Below are 22,106 nucleotides of genomic sequence, written 5' to 3' on the forward strand. Positions count from 1 at the left end.
ACAATTAGAGAGTGTTCTTACAAGTCTGTACTAGAACCGAAAGGATTTCACCTGAGTCATACAAAAGAGGCCAGAATAATTCGGCCTCAATTGTAAACATAAGCAGAATAGTCCTCACTTACAGGCTTTCTACACCAATTTTAAGCTGTATAAACAAGAATTCCTAATATTTGAAAGCAAATTCAAGTGAAAACGCTCCCTAAAGTGCCCAGAGTAGTAAATATTATCAGTTTTCTGGTCATTTCACGGCTTTCCACTGGTAATGTCTTTGATTAAAAACGGCAGGAAATGTAGAAAGAATCCATTTACTTTTATGTCAAGTGTATCTTCCAAGTTTTTAATCCTTTCTGGAAACGCTAATTGCGTATTTTAAGAGTATTACCACAATAAGAGAGTGTTCTTACAAGTCTGTACTAGAACCGAAAGGATTTCACCTGAGTCATACAAAAGAGGCCGGAATAATTCGGCCTCAATTGTAAACATAAGCAGAATAGTCCTCACCTACAGGCTTTCTACACCAATTTTAAGCTGTATAAACAAGAATTCCTAATATTTGAAAGCAAATTCAAGTGAAAACGCTCCCTAAAGTGCCCGGAGTTGTAAATATTATCAGTTTTCTGGTCATTTCACGGCTTTCCACTGGTAATGTCTTTGATTAAAAACGGCAGGAAATGTAGAAAGAATCCATTTACTTTTATTTCAAGTGTATCTTCCAAGTTTTTAATCCTTTCTGGAAACTCTAATTGCGTATTTTAAGAGTTTTACGACAATTAGTGTTCTTACAAGTATGTACTGGGACCATACGGATTTCACCTGAGTCATACCAAAGACACCAGAATAAGTCCCACTCAATTGTAAACATAAGCAGTATAGTCATCACTTAGAGGCTTTCTACACAAATTTTGACCTGTATAAACAAGAATTCCTAATATTTGAACGCAAATTCCAGTGAAAACGCTCCCTAAAGTCCCCGGAGTTGTAAATATTATCAGTTTTCTGGTCATTTCACGGCTTCCCACTGGTAATGTCTGTGATTAAAAATGGCAGGAAATGTAGTAAGAATCTATTCACTTTTATATCAAGTGTATCTTCCAAGTTTCCAATCGTTTCTGGAAACTCTAATTGCGTATTTTAAGAGTTTTACCACAATTTGTGAGTGTTCTTACAACTATGTACTGGAACCATAAGGATTTCACCTGAGTAATACAAAAGACGCCAGAATCATTCGGCCTCAATTGTAAACATAAGGAGTATAGTCCTCACTTACAGCCTTTCTACACAAATTTTGACCTGTATAATCAAGAATTCCTAATATTTGAAAGCAAATTCAAGTGAAAACGCTCCCTAAAGTGCCCGGAGTTGTAAATATTATCAGTTTTCTGGTCATTTCACGGCTTTCCACTGGTAATGTCTATGATTACAAACGGCAGGAAATGTAGTAAGAATCTATTTACTTTTATTTCAAGTGTATCTTCCAAGTTTTTAATCCTTTCTGGAAACTCTAATTGCGTATTTTAAGAGTATTACCACAATTAGAGAGTGTTCTTACAAGTCTGTACTAGAACCGAAAGGATTTCACCTGAGTCATACAAAAGAGGCCAGAATAATTCGGCCTCAATTGTAAACATAAGCAGAATAGTCCTCACTTACAGGCTTTCTACACCAATTTTAAGCTGTATAAACAAGAATTCCTAATATTTGAAAGCAAATTCAAGTGAAAACGCTCCCTAAAGTGCCCAGAGTAGTAAATATTATCAGTTTTCTGGTCATTTCACGGCTTTCCACTGGTAATGTCTTTGATTAAAAACGGCAGGAAATGTAGAAAGAATCCATTTACTTTTATGTCAAGTGTATCTTCCAAGTTTTTAATCCTTTCTGGAAACGCTAATTGCGTATTTTAAGAGTATTACCACAATAAGAGAGTGTTCTTACAAGTCTGTACTAGAACCGAAAGGATTTCACCTGAGTCATACAAAAGAGGCCGGAATAATTCGGCCTCAATTGTAAACATAAGCAGAATAGTCCTCACCTACAGGCTTTCTACACCAATTTTAAGCTGTATAAACAAGAATTCCTAATATTTGAAAGCAAATTCAAGTGAAAACGCTCCCTAAAGTGCCCGGAGTTGTAAATATTATCAGTTTTCTGGTCATTTCACGGCTTTCCACTGGTAATGTCTTTGATTAAAAACGGCAGGAAATGTAGAAAGAATCCATTTACTTTTATTTCAAGTGTATCTTCCAAGTTTTTAATCCTTTCTGGAAACTCTAATTGCGTATTTTAAGAGTTTTACGACAATTAGTGTTCTTACAAGTATGTACTGGGACCATACGGATTTCACCTGAGTCATACCAAAGACACCAGAATAAGTCCCACTCAATTGTAAACATAAGCAGTATAGTCATCACTTAGAGGCTTTCTACACAAATTTTGACCTGTATAAACAAGAATTCCTAATATTTGAACGCAAATTCCAGTGAAAACGCTCCCTAAAGTCCCCGGAGTTGTAAATATTATCAGTTTTCTGGTCATTTCACGGCTTCCCACTGGTAATGTCTGTGATTAAAAATGGCAGGAAATGTAGTAAGAATCTATTCACTTTTATATCAAGTGTATCTTCCAAGTTTCCAATCATTTCTGGAAACTCTAATTGCGTATTTTAAGAGTTTTACCACAATTTGTGAGTGTTCTTACAACTATGTACTGGAACCATAAGGATTTCACCTGAGTAATACAAAAGACGCCAGAATCATTCGGCCTCAATTGTAAACATAAGGAGTATAGTCCTCACTTACAGCCTTTCTACACAAATTTTGACCTGTATAATCAAGAATTCCTAATATTTGAAAGCAAATTCAAGTGAAAACGCTCCCTAAAGTGCCCGGAGTTGTAAATATTATCAGTTTTCTGGTCATTTCACGGCTTTCCACTGGTAATGTCTATGATTACAAACGGCAGGAAATGTAGTAAGAATCTATTTACTTTTATTTCAAGTGTATCTTCCAAGTTTTTAATCCTTTCTGGAAACTCTAATTGCGTATTTTAAGAGTATTACCACAATTAGAGAGTGTTCTTACAAGTCTGTACTAGAACCGAAAGGATTTCACCTGAGTCATACAAAAGAGGCCAGAATAATTCGGCCTCAATTGTAAACATAAGCAGAATAGTCCTCACTTACAGGCTTTCTACACCAATTTTAAGCTGTATAAACAAGAATTCCTAATATTTGAAAGCAAATTCAAGTGAAAACGCTCCCTAAAGTGCCCAGAGTAGTAAATATTATCAGTTTTCTGGTCATTTCACGGCTTTCCACTGGTAATGTCTTTGATTAAAAACGGCAGGAAATGTAGAAAGAATCCATTTACTTTTATGTCAAGTGTATCTTCCAAGTTTTTAATCCTTTCTGGAAACGCTAATTGCGTATTTTAAGAGTATTACCACAATAAGAGAGTGTTCTTACAAGTCTGTACTAGAACCGAAAGGATTTCACCTGAGTCATACAAAAGAGGCCGGAATAATTCGGCCTCAATTGTAAACATAAGCAGAATAGTCCTCACCTACAGGCTTTCTACACCAATTTTAAGCTGTATAAACAAGAATTCCTAATATTTGAAAGCAAATTCAAGTGAAAACGCTCCCTAAAGTGCCCGGAGTTGTAAATATTATCAGTTTTCTGGTCATTTCACGGCTTTCCACTGGTAATGTCTTTGATTAAAAACGGCAGGAAATGTAGAAAGAATCCATTTACTTTTATTTCAAGTGTATCTTCCAAGTTTTTAATCCTTTCTGGAAACTCTAATTGCGTATTTTAAGAGTTTTACTACAATTAGTGTTCTTACAAGTATGTACTGGGACCATACGGATTTCACCTGAGTCATACCAAAGACACCAGAATAAGTCCCACTCAATTGTAAACATAAGCAGTATAGTCATCACTTAGAGGCTTTCTACACAAATTTTGACCTGTATAAACAAGAATTTCTAATATTTGAACGCAAATTCCAGTGAAAACGCTCCCTAAAGTCCCCGGAGTTGTAAATATTATCAGTTTTCTGGTCATTTCACGGATTCCCACTGGTAATGTCTGTGATTAAAAATGGCAGGAAATGTAGTAAGAATCTATTCACATTTATAACAAGTGTATCTTCCAAGTTTCCAATCGTTTCTGGAAACTCTAATTGCGTATTTTAAGAGTTTTACCACAATTTGTGAGTGTTCTTACAACTATGTACTGGAACCATAAGGATTTCACCTGAGTAATACAAAAGACGCCAGAATCATTCGGCCTCAATTGTAAACATAAGGAGTATAGTCCTCACTTACAGCCTTTCTACACAAATTTTGACCTGTATAATCAAGAATTCCTAATATTTGAAAGCAAATTCAAGTGAAAACGCTCCCTAAAGTGCCCGGAGTTGTAAATATTATCAGTTTTCTGGTCATTTCACGGCTTTCCACTGGTAATGTCTGTGATTACAAACGGCAGGAAATGTAGTAAGAATCTATTTACTTTTATTTCAAGTGTATCTTCCAAGTTTTTAATCCTTTCTGGAAACTCTAATTGCGTATTTTAAGAGTATTACCACAATTAGAGAGTGTTCTTACAAGTCTGTACTAGAACCGAAAGGATTTCACCTGAGTCATACAAAAGAGGCCAGAATAATTCGGCCTCAATTGTAAACATAAGCAGAATAGTCCTCACTTACAGGCTTTCTACACCAATTTTAAGCTGTATAAACAAGAATTCCTAATATTTGAAAGCAAATTCAAGTGAAAACGCTCCCTAAAGTGCCCGGAGTAGTAAATATTATCAGTTTTCTGGTCATTTCACGGCTTTCCACTGGTAATGTCTTTGATTAAAAACGGCAGGAAATGTAGAAAGAATCCATTTACTTTTATGTCAAGTGTATCTTCCAAGTTTTTAATCCTTTCTGGAAACGCTAATTGCGTATTTTAAGAGTATTACCACAATAAGAGAGTGTTCTTACAAGTCTGTACTAGAACCGAAAGGATTTCACCTGAGTCATACAAAAGAGGCCGGAATAATTCGGCCTCAATTGTAAACATAAGCAGAATAGTCCTCACCTACAGGCTTTCTACACCAATTTTAAGCTGTATAAACAAGAATTCCTAATATTTGAAAGCAAATTCAAGTGAAAACGCTCCCTAAAGTGCCCGGAGTTGTAAATATTATCAGTTTTCTGGTCATTTCACGGCTTTCCACTGGTAATGTCTTTGATTAAAAACGGCAGGAAATGTAGAAAGAATCCATTTACTTTTATTTCAAGTGTATCTTCCAAGTTTTTAATCCTTTCTGGAAACTCTAATTGCGTATTTTAAGAGTTTTACGACAATTAGTGTTCTTACAAGTATGTACTGGGACCATACGGATTTCACCTGAGTCATACCAAAGACACCAGAATAAGTCCCACTCAATTGTAAACATAAGCAGTATAGTCATCACTTAGAGGCTTTCTACACAAATTTTGACCTGTATAAACAAGAATTCCTAATATTTGAACGCAAATTCCAGTGAAAACGCTCCCTAAAGTCCCCAGAGTTGTAAATATTATCAGTTTTCTGGTCATTTCACGGCTTCCCACTGGTAATGTCTGTGATTAAAAATGGCAGGAAATGTAGTAAGAATCTATTCACTTTTATATCAAGTGTATCTTCCAAGTTTCCAATCATTTCTGGAAACTCTAATTGCGTATTTTAAGAGTTTTACCACAATTTGTGAGTGTTCTTACAACTATGTACTGGAACCATAAGGATTTCACCTGAGTAATACAAAAGACGCCAGAATCATTCGGCCTCAATTGTAAACATAAGGAGTATAGTCCTCACTTACAGCCTTTCTACACAAATTTTGACCTGTATAATCAAGAATTCCTAATATTTGAAAGCAAATTCAAGTGAAAACGCTCCCTAAAGTGCCCGGAGTTGTAAATATTATCAGTTTTCTGGTCATTTCACGGCTTTCCACTGGTAATGTCTATGATTACAAACGGCAGGAAATGTAGTAAGAATCTATTTACTTTTATTTCAAGTGTATCTTCCAAGTTTTTAATCCTTTCTGGAAACTCTAATTGCGTATTTTAAGAGTATTACCACAATTAGAGAGTGTTCTTACAAGTCTGTACTAGAACCGAAAGGATTTCACCTGAGTCATACAAAAGAGGCCAGAATAATTCGGCCTCAATTGTAAACATAAGCAGAATAGTCCTCACTTACAGGCTTTCTACACCAATTTTAAGCTGTATAAACAAGAATTCCTAATATTTGAAAGCAAATTCAAGTGAAAACGCTCCCTAAAGTGCCCAGAGTAGTAAATATTATCAGTTTTCTGGTCATTTCACGGCTTTCCACTGGTAATGTCTTTGATTAAAAACGGCAGGAAATGTAGAAAGAATCCATTTACTTTTATTTCAAGTGTATCTTCCAAGTTTTTAATCCTTTCTGGAAACTCTAATTGCGTATTTTAAGAGTTTTACTACAATTAGTGTTCTTACAAGTATGTACTGGGACCATACGGATTTCACCTGAGTCATACCAAAGACACCAGAATAAGTCCCACTCAATTGTAAACATAAGCAGTATAGTCATCACTTAGAGGCTTTCTACACAAATTTTGACCTGTATAAACAAGAATTCCTAATATTTGAACGCAAATTCCAGTGAAAACGCTCCCTAAAGTCCCCGGAGTTGTAAATATTATCAGTTTTCTGGTCATTTCACGGCTTCCCACTGGTAATGTCTGTGATTGAAAATGGCAGGAAATGTAGTAAGAATCTATTCACTTTTATATCAAGTGTATCTTCCAAGTTTCCAATCATTTCTGGAAACTCTAATTGCGTATTTTAAGAGTTTTACCACAATTTGTGAGTGTTCTTACAACTATGTACTGGAACCATAAGGATTTCACCTGAGTAATACAAAAGACGCCAGAATCATTCGGCCTCAATTGTAAACATAAGGAGTATAGTCCTCACTTACAGCCTTTCTACACAAATTTTGACCTGTATAATCAAGAATTCCTAATATTTGAAAGCAAATTCAAGTGAAAACGCTCCCTAAAGTGCCCGGAGTTGTAAATATTATCAGTTTTCTGGTCATTTCACGGCTTTCCACTGGTAATGTCTATGATTACAAACGGCAGGAAATGTAGTAAGAATCTATTTACTTTTATTTCAAGTGTATCTTCCAAGTTTTTAATCCTTTCTGGAAACTCTAATTGCGTATTTTAAGAGTATTACCACAATTAGAGAGTGTTCTTACAAGTCTGTACTAGAACCGAAAGGATTTCACCTGAGTCATACAAAAGAGGCCAGAATAATTCGGCCTCAATTGTAAACATAAGCAGAATAGTCCTCACTTACAGGCTTTCTACACCAATTTTAAGCTGTATAAACAAGAATTCCTAATATTTGAAAGCAAACTCAAGTGAAAACGCTCCCTAAAGTGCCCAGAGTAGTAAATATTATCAGTTTTCTGGTCATTTCACGGCTTTCCACTGGTAATGTCTTTGATTAAAAACGGCAGGAAATGTAGAAAGAATCCATTTACTTTTATGTCAAGTGTATCTTCCAAGTTTTTAATCCTTTCTGGAAACGCTAATTGCGTATTTTAAGAGTATTACCACAATAAGAGAGTGTTCTTACAAGTCTGTACTAGAACCGAAAGGATTTCACCTGAGTCATACAAAAGAGGCCGGAATAATTCGGCCTCAATTGTAAACATAAGCAGAATAGTCCTCACCTACAGGCTTTCTACACCAATTTTAAGCTGTATAAACAAGAATTCCTAATATTTGAAAGCAAATTCAAGTGAAAACGCTCCCTAAAGTGCCCGGAGTTGTAAATATTATCAGTTTTCTGGTCATTTCACGGCTTCCCACTGGTAATGTCTGTGATTAAAAATGGCAGGAAATGTAGTAAGAATCTATTCACTTTTATATCAAGTGTATCTTCCAAGTTTCCAATCATTTCTGGAAACTCTAATTGCGTATTTTAAGAGTTTTACCACAATTTGTGAGTGTTCTTACAACTATGTACTGGAACCATAAGGATTTCACCTGAGTAATACAAAAGACGCCAGAATCATTCGGCCTCAATTGTAAACATAAGGAGTATAGTCCTCACTTACAGCCTTTCTACACAAATTTTGACCTGTATAATCAAGAATTCCTAATATTTGAAAGCAAATTCAAGTGAAAACGCTCCCTAAAGTGCCCGGAGTTGTAAATATTATCAGTTTTCTGGTCATTTCACGGCTTTCCACTGGTAATGTCTATGATTACAAACGGCAGGAAATGTAGTAAGAATTTATTTACTTTTATTTCAAGTGTATCTTCCAAGTTTTTAATCCTTTCTGGAAACTCTAATTGCGTATTTTAAGAGTATTACCACAATTAGAGAGTGTTCTTACAAGTCTGTACTAGAACCGAAAGGATTTCACCTGAGTCAAACAAAAGAGGCCAGAATAATTCGGCCTCAATTGTAAACATAAGCAGAATAGTCCTCACTTACAGGCTTTCTATACCAATTTTAAGCTGTATAAACAAGAATTCCTAATATTTGAAAGCAAATTCAAGTGAAAACGCTCCCTAAAGTGCCCGGAGTTGTAAATATTATCAGTTTTCTGGTCATTTCACGGCTTTCCACTGGTAATGTCTTTGATTAAAAACGGCAGGAAATGTAGAAAGAATCCATTTACTTTTATGTCAAGTGTATCTTCCAAGTTTTTAATCCTTTCTGGAAACTCTAATTGCGTATTTTAAGAGTTTTACCACAATTAGTGTTCTTACAAGTATGTACTGGGACCATACGGATTTCACCTGAGTCATACCAAAGTCGCCAGAATAAGTCCCACTCAATTGTAAACATAAGCAGTATAGTCCTCACTTAGAGGCTTTCTACAGAAATTTTAAGCCGTATAAACAAGAATTCCTAATATTTGAACGCAAATTCCAGTGAAAACGCTCCCTAAAGTCCCCGGAGTTGTAAATATTATCAGTTTTCTGGTCATTTCACGGCTTCCCACTGGTAATGTCTGTGATTAAAAATGGCAGGAAATGTAGTAAGAATCTATTCACATTTATAAAAAGTGTATCTTCCAAGTTTCCAATCATTTCTGGAAACTCTAATTGCGTATTTTAAGAGTTTTACCACAATTTGTGAGTGTTCTTACAACTATGTACTGGAACAATAAGGATTTCACCTGAGTAATACAAAAGACGCCAGAATCATTCGGCCTCAATTGTAAACATAAGGAGTATAGTCCTCACTTACAGCCTTTCTACACAAATTTTGACCTGTATAATCAAGAATTCCTAATATTTGAAAGCAAATTCAAGTGAAAACGCTCCCTAAAGTGCCCGGAGTTGTAAATATTATCAGTTTTCTGGTCATTTCACGGCTTTCCACTGGTAATGTCTATGATTACAAACGGCAGGAAATGTAGTAAGAATCTATTTACTTTTATTTCAAGTGTATCTTCCAAGTTTTTAATCCTTTCTGGAAACTCTAATTGCGTATTTTAAGAGTATTACCACAATTAGAGAGTGTTCTTACAAGTCTGTACTAGAACCGAAAGGATTTCACCTGAGTCATACAAAAGAGGCCAGAATAATTCGGCCTCAATTGTAAACATAAGCAGAATAGTCCTCACTTACAGGCTTTCTACACCAATTTTAAGCTGTATAAACAAGAATTACTAATGTTTTAAAGCAAATTCCAGTGAAAACGCTCCCTAAAGTCCCCGGAGTTGTAAATATTATCAGTTTTCTGGTCATTTCACGGCTTTCCACTGGTAATGTCTTTGATTAAAAACGGCAGGAAATGTAGAAAGAATCCATTTACTTTTATATCAAGTGTATCTTCCAAGTTTTTAATCCTTTCTGGAAACGTTAATTGCGTATTTTAAGAGTATTACCACAATTAGAGAGTGTTCTTACAAGTCTGTACTAGAACCGAAAGGATTTCACCTGAGTCATACAAAAGAGGCCGGAATAATTCGGCCTCAATTGTAAACATAAGCAGAATAGTACTCACCTACAGGCTTTCTACACCAATTTTAAGCTGTATAAACAAGAATTCCTAATATTTGAAAGCAAATTCAAGTGAAAACGCACCCTAAAGTGCCCGGAGTTGTAAATATTATCAGTTTTCTGGTCATTTCACGGCTTTCCACTGGTAATGTCTTTGATTAAAAACGGCAGGAAATGTAGAAAGAATCCATTGACTTTTATTTCAAGTGTATCTTCCAAGTTTTTAATCCTTTCTGGAAACTCTAATTGCGTATTTTAAGAGTTTTACCACAATTAGTGTTCTTACAAGTATGTACTGGGACCATACGGATTTCACCTGAGTCATACCAAAGACGCCAGAATAAGTCCCACTCAATTGTAAACATAAGCAGTATAGTCCTCACTTAGAGGCTTTCTACAGAAATTTTAAGCCGTATAAACAAGAATTCCTAATATTTGAACGCAAATTCCAGTGAAAACGCTCCCTAAAGTCCCCGGAGTTGTAAATATTATCAGTTTTCTGGTCCTTTCACGGCTTCCCACTGGTAATGTCTGTGATTAAATATGGCAGGAAATGTAGTAAGAATCTATTCACTTTTATATCAAGTGTATCTTCCAAGTTTCCAATCGTTTCTGGAAAATCTAATTGCGTATTTTAAGAGTTTTACCACAATTTGTGAGTGTTCTTACAACTATGTACTGGAACCATAAGGATTGCACCTGAGTAATACAAAAGACGCCAGAATCATTCGGCCTCAATTGTAAACATAAGGATTATAGTCCTCACTTACAGCCTTTCTACACAAATTTTGACCTGTATAATCAAGAATTCCTAATATTTGAAAGCAAATTCAAGTGAAAACGCTCCCTAAATTGCCCGGAGTTGTAAATATTATCAGTTTTCTGGTCATTTCACGGCTTTCCACTGGTAATGTCTGTGATTACAAATGGCAGGAAATGTAGTAAGAATCTATTTACTTTTATTTCAAGTGTATGTTCCAAGTTTTTAATCCTTTCTGGAAACTCTAATTGCGTATTTTAAGAATATTACCACAATTAGAGAGTGTTCTTACAAGTCTGTACTAGAACCGAAAGGATTTCACCTGAGTCATACAAAGGAGGCCAGAATAATTCGGCCTCAATTGTAAACATAAGCAGAATAGTCCTCACTTACAGGCTTTCTACACCAATTTTAAGCCGTATAAACAAGAATTCCTAATATTTGAAAGCAAATTCAAGTGAAAACGCTCCCTAAAGTGCCAGGAGTTGTAAATATTATCAGTTTTCTGGTCCTTTCACGGCTTCCCACTGGTAATGTCTGTGATTAAATATGGCAGGAAATGTAGTAAGAATCTATTCACTTTTATATCAAGTGTATCTTCCAAGTTTCCAATCGTTTCTGGAAACTCTAATTGCGTATTTTAAGAGTTTTACCACAATTTGTGAGTGTTCTTACTACTATGTACTGGAACCATAAGGATTGCACCTGAGTAATACAAAAGACGCCAGAATCATTCGGCCTCAATTGTAAACATAAGGATTATAGTCCTCACTTACAGCCTTTCTACACAAATTTTGACCTGTATAATCAAGAATTCCTAATATTTGAAAGCAAATTCAAGTGAAAACGCTCCCTAAATTGCCCGGAGTTGTAAATATTATCAGTTTTCTGGTCATTTCACGGCTTTCCACTGGTAATGTCTGTGATTACAAATGGCAGGAAATGTAGTAAGAATCTATTTACTTTTATTTCAAGTGTATGTTCCAAGTTTTTAATCCTTTCTGGAAACTCTAATTGCGTATTTTAAGAATATTACCACAATTAGAGAGTGTTCTTACAAGTCTGTACTAGAACCGAAAGGATTTCACCTGAGTCATACAAAGGAGGCCAGAATAATTCGGCCTCAATTGTAAACATAAGCAGAATAGTCCTCACTTACAGGCTTTCTACACCAATTTTAAGCTGTATAAACAAGAATTCCTAATATTTGAAAGCAAATTCAAGTGAAAACGCTCCCTAAAGTGCCCGGAGTTGTAAATATTATCAGTTTTCTGGTCATTTCACAGCTTTCCACTGGTAATGTCTGTGATTACAAACGGCAGGAAATGTAGTAAGAATCTATTTACTTTTATTTCAAGTGTATCTTCCAAGTTTTTAATCCTTTCTGGAAACTCTAATTGCGTATTTTAAGAGTTTTACCACAATTAGTGTTCTTACAATTATGTACTGGGACCATACGGATTTCACCTGAGTCATACCAAAGACGCCAGAATAATTAGCCCTCATTTGTAAACATAAGCAGTATTGTCCTCACTTACAGGATTTCTAAACAAATTTTAAGCTGTATAAACAAGAATTCCTAATGTTTTAAAGCAAATTCCAGTGAAAACGCTCCCTAAAGTCCCCGGAGTTGTAAATATTATCAGTTTTCTGGTCCTTTCACGGCTTCCCACAGGTAATGTCTGTGATTAAAAATGGCAGGAAATGTAGTAAAACTCTATTTACTTTTATATCAAGTGTATCTTCCAAGTTTCCAATCGTTTCTGGAAACTCTCATTGCGTATTTTAAGAGTTTTACCACAATTTGTGAGTGTTCTTACAAGTATGTACTGGAACCATAAGGATTTCACCTGAGTAATACAAAAGACGCCAGAATCATTCGGCCTCAATTGTAAACATAAGGAGTATAGTCCTCACTTACAGCCTTTCTACACAAATTTTAAGCTGTATAATCAAGAATTCCTAATATTTGAAAGCAAATTCATGTGAAAACGCTCCCTAAATTGCCCGGAGTTGTAAATATTATCAGTTTTCTGGTCATTTCACGGCTTTCCACTGGTAATGTCTGTGATTACAAATGGCAGGAAATGTAGTAAGAATCTATTTACTTTTATTTCAAGTGTATGTTCCAAGTTTTTAATCCTTTCTGGAAACTCTAATTGCGTATTTTAAGAATATTACCACAATTAGAGAGTGTTCTTACAAGTCTGTACTAGAACCGAAAGGATTTCACCTGAGTCATACAAAGGAGGCCAGAATAATTAGCCCTCATTTGTAAACATAAGCAGTATTGTCCTCACTTACAGGCTTTCTACACAAATTTTAAGCTGTATAAACAAGAATTCCTAATGTTTTAAAGCAAATTCCAGTGAAAACGCTCCCTAAAGTCCCCGGAGTTGTAAATATTATCAGTTTTCTGGTCCTTTCACGGCTTCCCACAGGTAATGTCTGTGATTAAAAATGGCAGGAAATGTAGTAAAACTCTATTTACTTTTATATCAAGTGTATCTTCCAAGTTTCCAATCGTTTCTGGAAACTCTCATTGCGTATTTCAAGAGTTTTACCACAATTTGTGAGTGTTCTTACAACTATGTACTGGAACCATAAGGATTTCACCTGAGTAATACAAAAGACGCCAGAATCATTCGGCCTCAATTGTAAACATAAGGAGTATAGTCCGCACTTACAGCCTTTCTACACAAATTTTGACCTGTATAATCAAGAATTCCTAATATTTGAAAGCAAATTCAAGTGAAAACGCTCCCTAAAGTGCCCGGAGTTGTAAATATTATCAGTTTTCTGGTCATTTCACGGCTTTCCACTGGTAATGTCTGTGATTACAAACGGCAGGAAATGTAGTAAGAATCTATTTACTTTTATTTCAAGTGTATCTTCCAAGTTTTTAATCCTTTCTGGAAACTCTAATTGCGTATTTTAAGAGTATTACCACAATTAGAGAGTGTTCTTACAAGTCTGTACTAGAACCGAAAGGATTTCACCTGAGTCATACAAAGGAGGCCAGAATAATTCGGCCTCAATTGTAAACATAAGCAGAATAGTCCTCACTTACAGGCTTTCTACACCAATTTTAAGCTGTATAAACAAGAATTCCTAATATTTGAAAGCAAATTCAAGTGAAAACGCTCCCTAAAGTGCCCGGAGTTGTAAATATTATCAGTTTTCTGGTCATTTCACGGCTTTCCACTGGTAATGTCTTTGATTAAAAACGGCAGGAAATTTAGAAAGAATCCATTTACTTTTATTTCAAGTGTATCTTCCAAGTTTTTAATCCTTTCTGGAAACTCTAATTGCGTATTTTAAGAGTTTTACCACAATTAGTGTTCTTACAAGTATGTACTGGGACCATACGGATTTCACCTGAGTCATACCAAAGACGCCAGAATAATTAGCCCTCATTTGTAAACATAAGCAGTATTGTCCTCACTTATAGGCTTTCTACACAAATTTTAAGCTGTATAAACAAGAATTCCTAATGTTTTAAAGCAAATTCCAGTGAAAACGCTCCCTAAAGTCCCCGGAGTTGTAAATATTATCAGTTTTCTGGTCCTTTCACGGCTTCCCACAGGTAATGTCTGTGATTAAAAATGGCAGGAAATGTAGTAAAACTCTATTTACTTTTATATCAAGTGTATCTTCCAAGTTTCCAATCGTTTCTGGAAACTCTCATTGCGTATTTTAAGAGTTTTACCACAATTTGTGAGTGTTCTTACAAGTATGTACTGGAACCATAAGGATTTCACCTGAGTAATACAAAAGACGCCAGAATCATTCGGCCTCAGTTTTAAACATAAGGAGTATAGTCCTCACTTACAGCCTTTCTACACAAATTTTGACCTGTATAATCAAGAATTCCTAATATTTGAAAGCAAATTCAAGTGAAAACGCTCCCTAAATTGCCCGGAGTTGTAAATATTATCAGTTTTCTGGTCATTTCACGGCTTTCCACTGGTAATGTCTGTGATTACAAACGGCAGGAAATGTAGTAAGAATTTATTTACTTTTATTTCAAGTGTATGTTCCAAGTTTTTAATCCTTTCTGGAAACTCTAATTGCGTATTTTAAGAATATTACCACAATTAGAGAGTGTTCTTACAAGTCTGTACTAGAACCGAAAGGATTTCACCTGAGTCATACAAAGGAGGCCAGAATAATTCGGCCTCCATTGTAAACATAAGCAGAATAGTCCTCACTTACAGGCTTTCTACACCAATTTTAAGCTGTATAAACAAGAATTCCTAATATTTGAAAGCAAATTCAAGTGAAAACGCTCCGTAAAGTGCCCGGACTTGTAAATATTATTAGTTTTCTGGTCATTTCACGGCTTTCCACTGGTAATGTCTTTGATTAAAAACGGCAGGAAATTTAGAAAGAATCCATTTACTTTTATTTCAAGTGTATCTTCCAAGTTTTTAATCCTTTCTGGAAACTCTAATTGCGTATTTTAAGAGTTTTACCACAATAAGTGTTCTTACAAGTATGTACTGGAACCATACGGATTTCACCTGAGTCATACCAAAGACGCCAGAATAATTAGGCCTCATTTGTAAACATAAGCAGTATTGTCCTCACTTACAGGCTTTCTACACAAATTTTAAGCTGTATAAACAAGAATTCCTAATGTTTTAAAGCAAATTCCAGTGAAAACGCTCCCTAAAGTCCCCGGAGTTGTAAATATTATCAGTTTTCTGGTCCTTTCACGGCTTCCCACAGGTAATGTCTGTGATTAAAAATGGCAGGAAATGTAGTAAAACTCTATTTACTTTTATATCAAGTGTATCTTCCAAGTTTCCAATCGTTTCTGGAAACTCTCATTGCGTATTTTAAGAGTTTTACCACAATTTGTGAGTGTTCTTACAAGTATGTACTGGAACCATAAGGATTTCACCTGAGTAATACAAAAGACGCCAGAATCATTCGGCCTCAGTTTTAAACATAAGGAGTATAGTCCTCACTTACAGCCTTTCTACACAAATTTTGACCTGTATAATCAAGAATTCCTAATATTTGAAAGCAAATTCAAGTGAAAACGCTCCCTAAATTGCCCGGAGTTGTAAATATTATCAGTTTTCTGGTCATTTCACGGCTTTCCACTGGTAATGTCTGTGATTACAAACGGCAGGAAATGTAGTAAGAATTTATTTACTTTTATTTCAAGTGTATGTTCCAAGTTTTTAATCCTTTCTGGAAACTCTAATTGCGTATTTTAAGAATATTACCACAATTAGAGAGTGTTCTTACAAGTCTGTACTAGAACCGAAAGGATTTCACCTGAGTCATACAAAGGAGGCCAGAATAATTCGGCCTCCATTGTAAACATAAGCAGAATAGTCCTCACTTACAGGCTTTCTACACCAATTTTAAGCTGTATAAACAAGAATTCCTAATATTTGAAAGCAAATTCAAGTGAAAACGCTCCGTAAAGTGCCCGGACTTGTAAATATTATTAGTTTTCTGGTCATTTCACGGCTTTCCACTGGTAATGTCTTTGATTAAAAACGGCAGGAAATTTAGAAAGAATCCATTTACTTTTATTTCAAGTGTATCTTCCAAGTTTTTAATCCTTTCTGGAAACTCTAATTGCGTATTTTAAGAGTTTTACCACAATAAGTGTTCTTACAAGTATGTACTGGAACCATACGGATTTCACCTGAGTCATACCAAAGACGCCAGAATAATTAGGCCTCATTTGTAAACATAAGCAGTATTGTCCTCACTTACAGGCTTTCTACACAAATTTTAAGCTGTATAAACAAGAATTCCTAATGTTTTAAAGCAAATTCCAGTGAAAACGCTCCCTAAAGTCCCCGGAGTTGTAAATATTATCAGTTTTCTGGTCCTTTCACGGCTTCCCACAGGTAATGTCTGTGATTAAAAATGGCAGGAAATGTAGTAAAACTCTATTTACTTTTATATCAAGTGTATCTTCCAAGTTTCCAATCGTTTCTGGAAACTCTCATTGCGTATTTTAAGAGTTTTACCACAATTTGTGAGTGTTCTTACAAGTATGTACTGGAACCATAAGGATTTCACCTGAGTAATACAAAAGACGCCAGAATCATTCGGCCTCAGTTGTAAACATAAGGAGTACAGTCCTCACTTACAGCCTTTCTACACAAATTTTGACCTGTATAATCAAGAATTCCTAATATTTGAAAGCAAATTCAAGTGAAAACGCTCCCTAAAGTGCCCGGAGTTGTAAATATTATCAGTTTTCTGGTCATTTCACGGCTTTCCACTGGTAATGTCTTTGATTAAAAACGGCAGGAAATTTAGAAAGAATCCATTTACTTTTATTTCAAGTGTATCTTCCAAGTTTTTAATCCTTTCTGGAAACTCTAATTGCGTATTTTAAGAGTTTTACCACAATTAGTGTTCTTACAAGTATGTACTGGGACCATACGGATTTCACCTGAGTCATACCAAAGACGCCAGAATAATTAGCCCTCATTTGTAAACATAAGCAGTATTGTCCTCACTTACAGGCTTTCTACACGAATTTTAAGCTGTATAAACAAGAATTCCTAATGTTTTAAAGCAAATTCCAGTGAAAACGCTCCCTAAAGTCCCCGGAGTTGTAAATATTATCAGTTTTCTTGTCCTTTCACGGCTTCCCACAGGTAATGTCTGTGATTAAAAATGGCAGGAAATGTAGTAAAACTCTATTTACTTTTATATCAAGTGTATCTTCCAAGTTTCCAATCGTTTCTGGAAACTCTCATTGCGTATTTTAAGAGTTTTACCACAATTAGTGAGTGTTCTTACAAGTATGTACTGGAACCATAAGGATTTCACCTGAGTAATACAAAAGACGCCAGAATCATTCGGCCTCAGTTGTAAACATAAGGAGTACAGTCCTCACTTACAGCCTTTCTACACAAATTTTGACCTGTATAATCAAGAATTCCTAATATTTGAAAGCAAATTCAAGTGAAAACGCTCCCTAAAGTGCCCGGATTTGTAAATATTATCAGTTTTCTGGTCATTTCACGGCTTTCCACTGTTAATGTCTATGATTACAAACGGCAGGAAATGTAGTAAGAATCTATTTACTTTTATTTCAAGTGTATCTTCCAAGTTTTTAATCCTTTCTGGAAACTCTAATTGCGTATTTTAAGAGTTTTACCACAATTTCTGAGTGTTCTTACAACTATGTACTGGAACCATAAGGATTTCACCTGAGTAATCCAAAAGACGCCAGAATCATTCGGCCTCAATTGTAAACATAAGGAGTATAGTCCGCACTTACAGCCTTTCTACACAAATTTTGACCTGTATAATCAAGAATTCCTAATATTTGAAAGCAAATTCAAGTGAAAACGCTCCCTAAAGTGCCCGGAGTTGTAAATATTATCAGTTTTCTGGTCATTTCACGGGTTTCCACTGGTAATGTCTGTGATTAGAAACGGCAGGAAATGTAGTAAGAATCTATTTACTTTTATTTCAAGTGTATCTTCCAAGTTTTTAATCCTTTCTGGAAACTCTAATTGCGTATTTTAAGAGTATTACCACAATTAGAGAGTGTTCTTACAAGTCTGTACTAGAACCTAAAGGATTTCACCTGAGTCATACAAAAGAGGCCAGAATAATTCGGCCTCAATTGTAAACATAAGCAGAATAGTCCTCACTTACAGGCTTTCTACACCAATTTTAAGCTGTATAAACAAGAATTCCTAATATTTGAAAGCAAATTCAAGTGAAAACACTCCCTAAAGTGCCCGGAGTTGTAAATATTATCAGTTTTATGGTCATTTCACGGCTTTCCACTGGTAATGTCTTTGATTAAAAACGGCAGGAAATGGAGTAAGAATCCATTTACTTTTATTTCCAGTGTATCTTCCAAGTTTTTAATCATTTCTGGAAACTCTAATTGCGTATTTTAAGAGTTTTACCACAATTAGTGTTCTTACAAGTATGTACTGGGACCATACGGATTTCACCTGAGTCATACCAAAGGTGCCAGAATAATTCCCCCTCAATTGTAAACATAAGCAGAATAGTCCTCACTTACAGGCTTTCTACACCAATTTTAAGCTGTATAAACAAGAATTCCTAATATTGAAAGCAAATTCAAGTGAAAACGCTCCCTAAAGTGCCCGGAGTTGTAAATATTATCAGTTTTCTGGTCATTTCACGGCTTTCCACTGGTAATGTCTTTGATTAAAAACGGCAGGAAATTTAGAAAGAATCCATTTACTTTTATTTCAAGTGTATCTTCCAAGTTTTTAATCCTTTCTGGAAACTCTAATTGCGTATTTTAAGAGTTTTACCACAATTAGTGTTCTTACAAGTATGTACTGGGACCATACGGATTTCACCTGAGTCATACCAAAGACGCCAGAATAATTAGCCCTCATTTGTAAACATAAGCAGTATTGTCCTCACTTACAGGCTTTCTACACAAATTTTAAGCTGTATAAACAAGAATTCCTAATGTTTTAAAGGAAATTCCAGTGAAAACGCTCCCTAAAGTCCCCGGAGTTGTAAATATTATCAGTTTTCTGGTCATTTCACGGCTTCCCACAGGTAATGTCTGTGATTAAAAATGGCAGGAAATGTAGTAAAACTCTATTTACTTTTATATCAAGTGTATCTTCCAAGTTTCCAATCGTTTCTGGAAACTCTCATTGCGTATTTTAAGAGTTTTACCACAATTTGTGAGTGTTCTTACAACTATGTACTGGAACCATAAGGATTTCACCTGAGTAATACAAAAGACGCCAGAATCATTCGGCCTCAATTGTAAACATAAGGAGTACAGTCCTCACTTACAGCCTTTCTACACAAATTTTGACCTGCATAATCAAGAATTCCTAATATTTGAAAGCAAATTCAAGTGAAAACGCTCCCTAAAGTGCCCGGAGTTGTAAATATTATCAGTTTTCTGGTCATTTCACGGCTTTCCACTGGTAATGTCTTTGATTAAAAACGGCAGGAAATTTAGAAAGAATCCATTTACTTTTATTTCAAGTGTATCTTCCAAGTTTTTAATCCTTTCTGGAAACTCTAATTGCGTATTTTAAGAGTTTTACCACAATTAGTGTTCTTACAAGTATGTACTGGGACCATACGGATTTCACCTGAGTCATACCAAAGACGCCAGAATAATTAGCCCTCATTTGTAAACATAAGCAGTATTGTCCTCACTTACAGGCTTTCTACACAAATTTTAAGCTGTATAAACAAGAATTCCTAATGTTTTAAAGCAAATTCCAGTGAAAACGCTCCCTAAAGTCCCCGGAGTTGTAAATATTATCAGTTTTCTTGTCCTTTCACGGCTTCCCACTGGTAATGTCTGTGATTAAATATGGCAGGAAATGTAGTAAGAATCTACTTACTTTTATTTCAAGTGTATCTTCCAAGTTTTTAATCCTTTCTGGAAACTCTAATTGCGTATTTTAAGAGTTTTACCACAATTTGTGAGTGTTCTTACAACTATGTACTGGAACCATAAGGATTTCACCTGAGTAATCCAAAAGACGCCAGAATCATTCGGCCTCAATTGTAAACATAAGGAGTATAGTCCGCACTTACAGCCTTTCTACACAAATTTTGACCTGTATAATCAAGAATTCCTAATATTTGAAAGCAAATTCAAGTGAAAACGCTCCCTAAAGTGCCCGGACTTGTAAATATTATCAGTTTTCTGGTCATTTCACGGGTTTCCACTGGTAATGTCTGTGATTACAAACGGCAGGAAATGTAGTAAGAATCTATTTACTTTTATTTCAAGTGTATCTTCCAAGTTTTTAATCCTTTCTGGAAACTCTAATTGCGTATTTTAAGAGTATTACCACAATTAGAGAGTGTTCTTACAAGTCTGTACTAGAACCTAAAGGATTTCACCTGAGTCATACAAAAGAGGCCAGAATAATTCGGCCTCAATTGTAAACATAAGCAGAATAGTCCTCACTTACAGGCTTTCTACACAAATTTTAAGCTGTATAAACAAGAATTCCTAATATTTGAAAGCAAATTCAAGTGAAAACACTCCCTAAAGTGCCCGGAGTTGTAAATATTATCAGTTTTATGGTCATTTCACAGCTTTCCACTGGTAATGTCTTTGATTAAAAACGGCAGGAAATGGAGTAAGAATCCATTTACTTTTATTTCCAGTGTATCTTCCAAGTTTTTAATCATTTCTGGAAACTCTAATTCCGTATTTTAAGAGTTTTACCACAATTAGTGTTCTTACAAGTATGTACTGGGACCATACGGATTTCACCTGAGTCATACCAAAGACGCCAGAATAATTAGCCCTCATTTGTAAACATAAGCAGTATTGTCCTCACTTACAGGCTTTCTACACAAATTTTAAGCTGTATAAACAAGAATTCCTAATGTTTTAAAGGAAATTCCAGTGAAAACGCTCCCTAAAGTCCCCGGAGTTGTAAATATTATCAGTTTTCTGGTCCTTTCACGGCTTCCCACAGGTAATGTCTGTGATTAAAAATGGCAGGAAATGTAGTAAAACTCTATTTACTTTTATATCAAGTGTATCTTCCAAGTTTCCAATCGTTTCTGGAAACTCTCATTGCGTTTTTTAAGAGTTATACCACAATTTGTGAGTGTTCTTACAACTATGTACTGGAACCATAAGGATTTCACCTGAGTAATACAAAAGACGCCAGAATCATTCGGCCTCAATTGTAAACATAAGGATTATAGTTCTCACTTACAGCCTTTCTACACAAATTTTGACCTGTATAATCAAGAATTCCTAATATTTGAAAGCAAATTCAAGTGAAAACGCTCCCTAAAGTGCCCGGAGTTGTAAATATTATCAGTTTTCTGGTCATTTCACGGCTTTCCACTGGTAATGTCTGTGATTACAAACGGCAGGAAATGTAGTAAGAATCTATTTACTTTTATTTCAAGTGTATCTTCCAAGTTTTTAATCCTTTCTGGAAACTCTAATTGCGTATTTTAAGAATTTTACCACAATTAGAGAGTGTTCTTACAAGTCTGTACTAGAACCGAAAGGATTTCACCTGAGTCATACAAAGGAGGCCAGAATAATTCGGCCTCAATTGTAAACATAAGCAGAATAGTCCTCACTTACAGGCTTTCTACACCAATTTTAAGCTGTATAAACAAGAATTCCTAATATTTGAAAGCAAATTCAAGTGAAAACGCTCCCTAAAGTGCCCGGAGTTGTAAATATTATCAGTTTTCTGGTCATTTCACGGCTTTCCACTGGTAATGTCTTTGATTAAAAACGGCAGGAAATTTAGAAAGAATCCATTTACTTTTATTTCAAGTGTATCTTCCAAGTTTTTA

This window comes from Myotis nattereri (assembly GCF_964212035.1).
Source record: "Myotis nattereri genome assembly, chromosome: X".
Classification (NCBI taxonomy): Eukaryota; Metazoa; Chordata; class Mammalia; order Chiroptera; family Vespertilionidae; genus Myotis; species Myotis nattereri.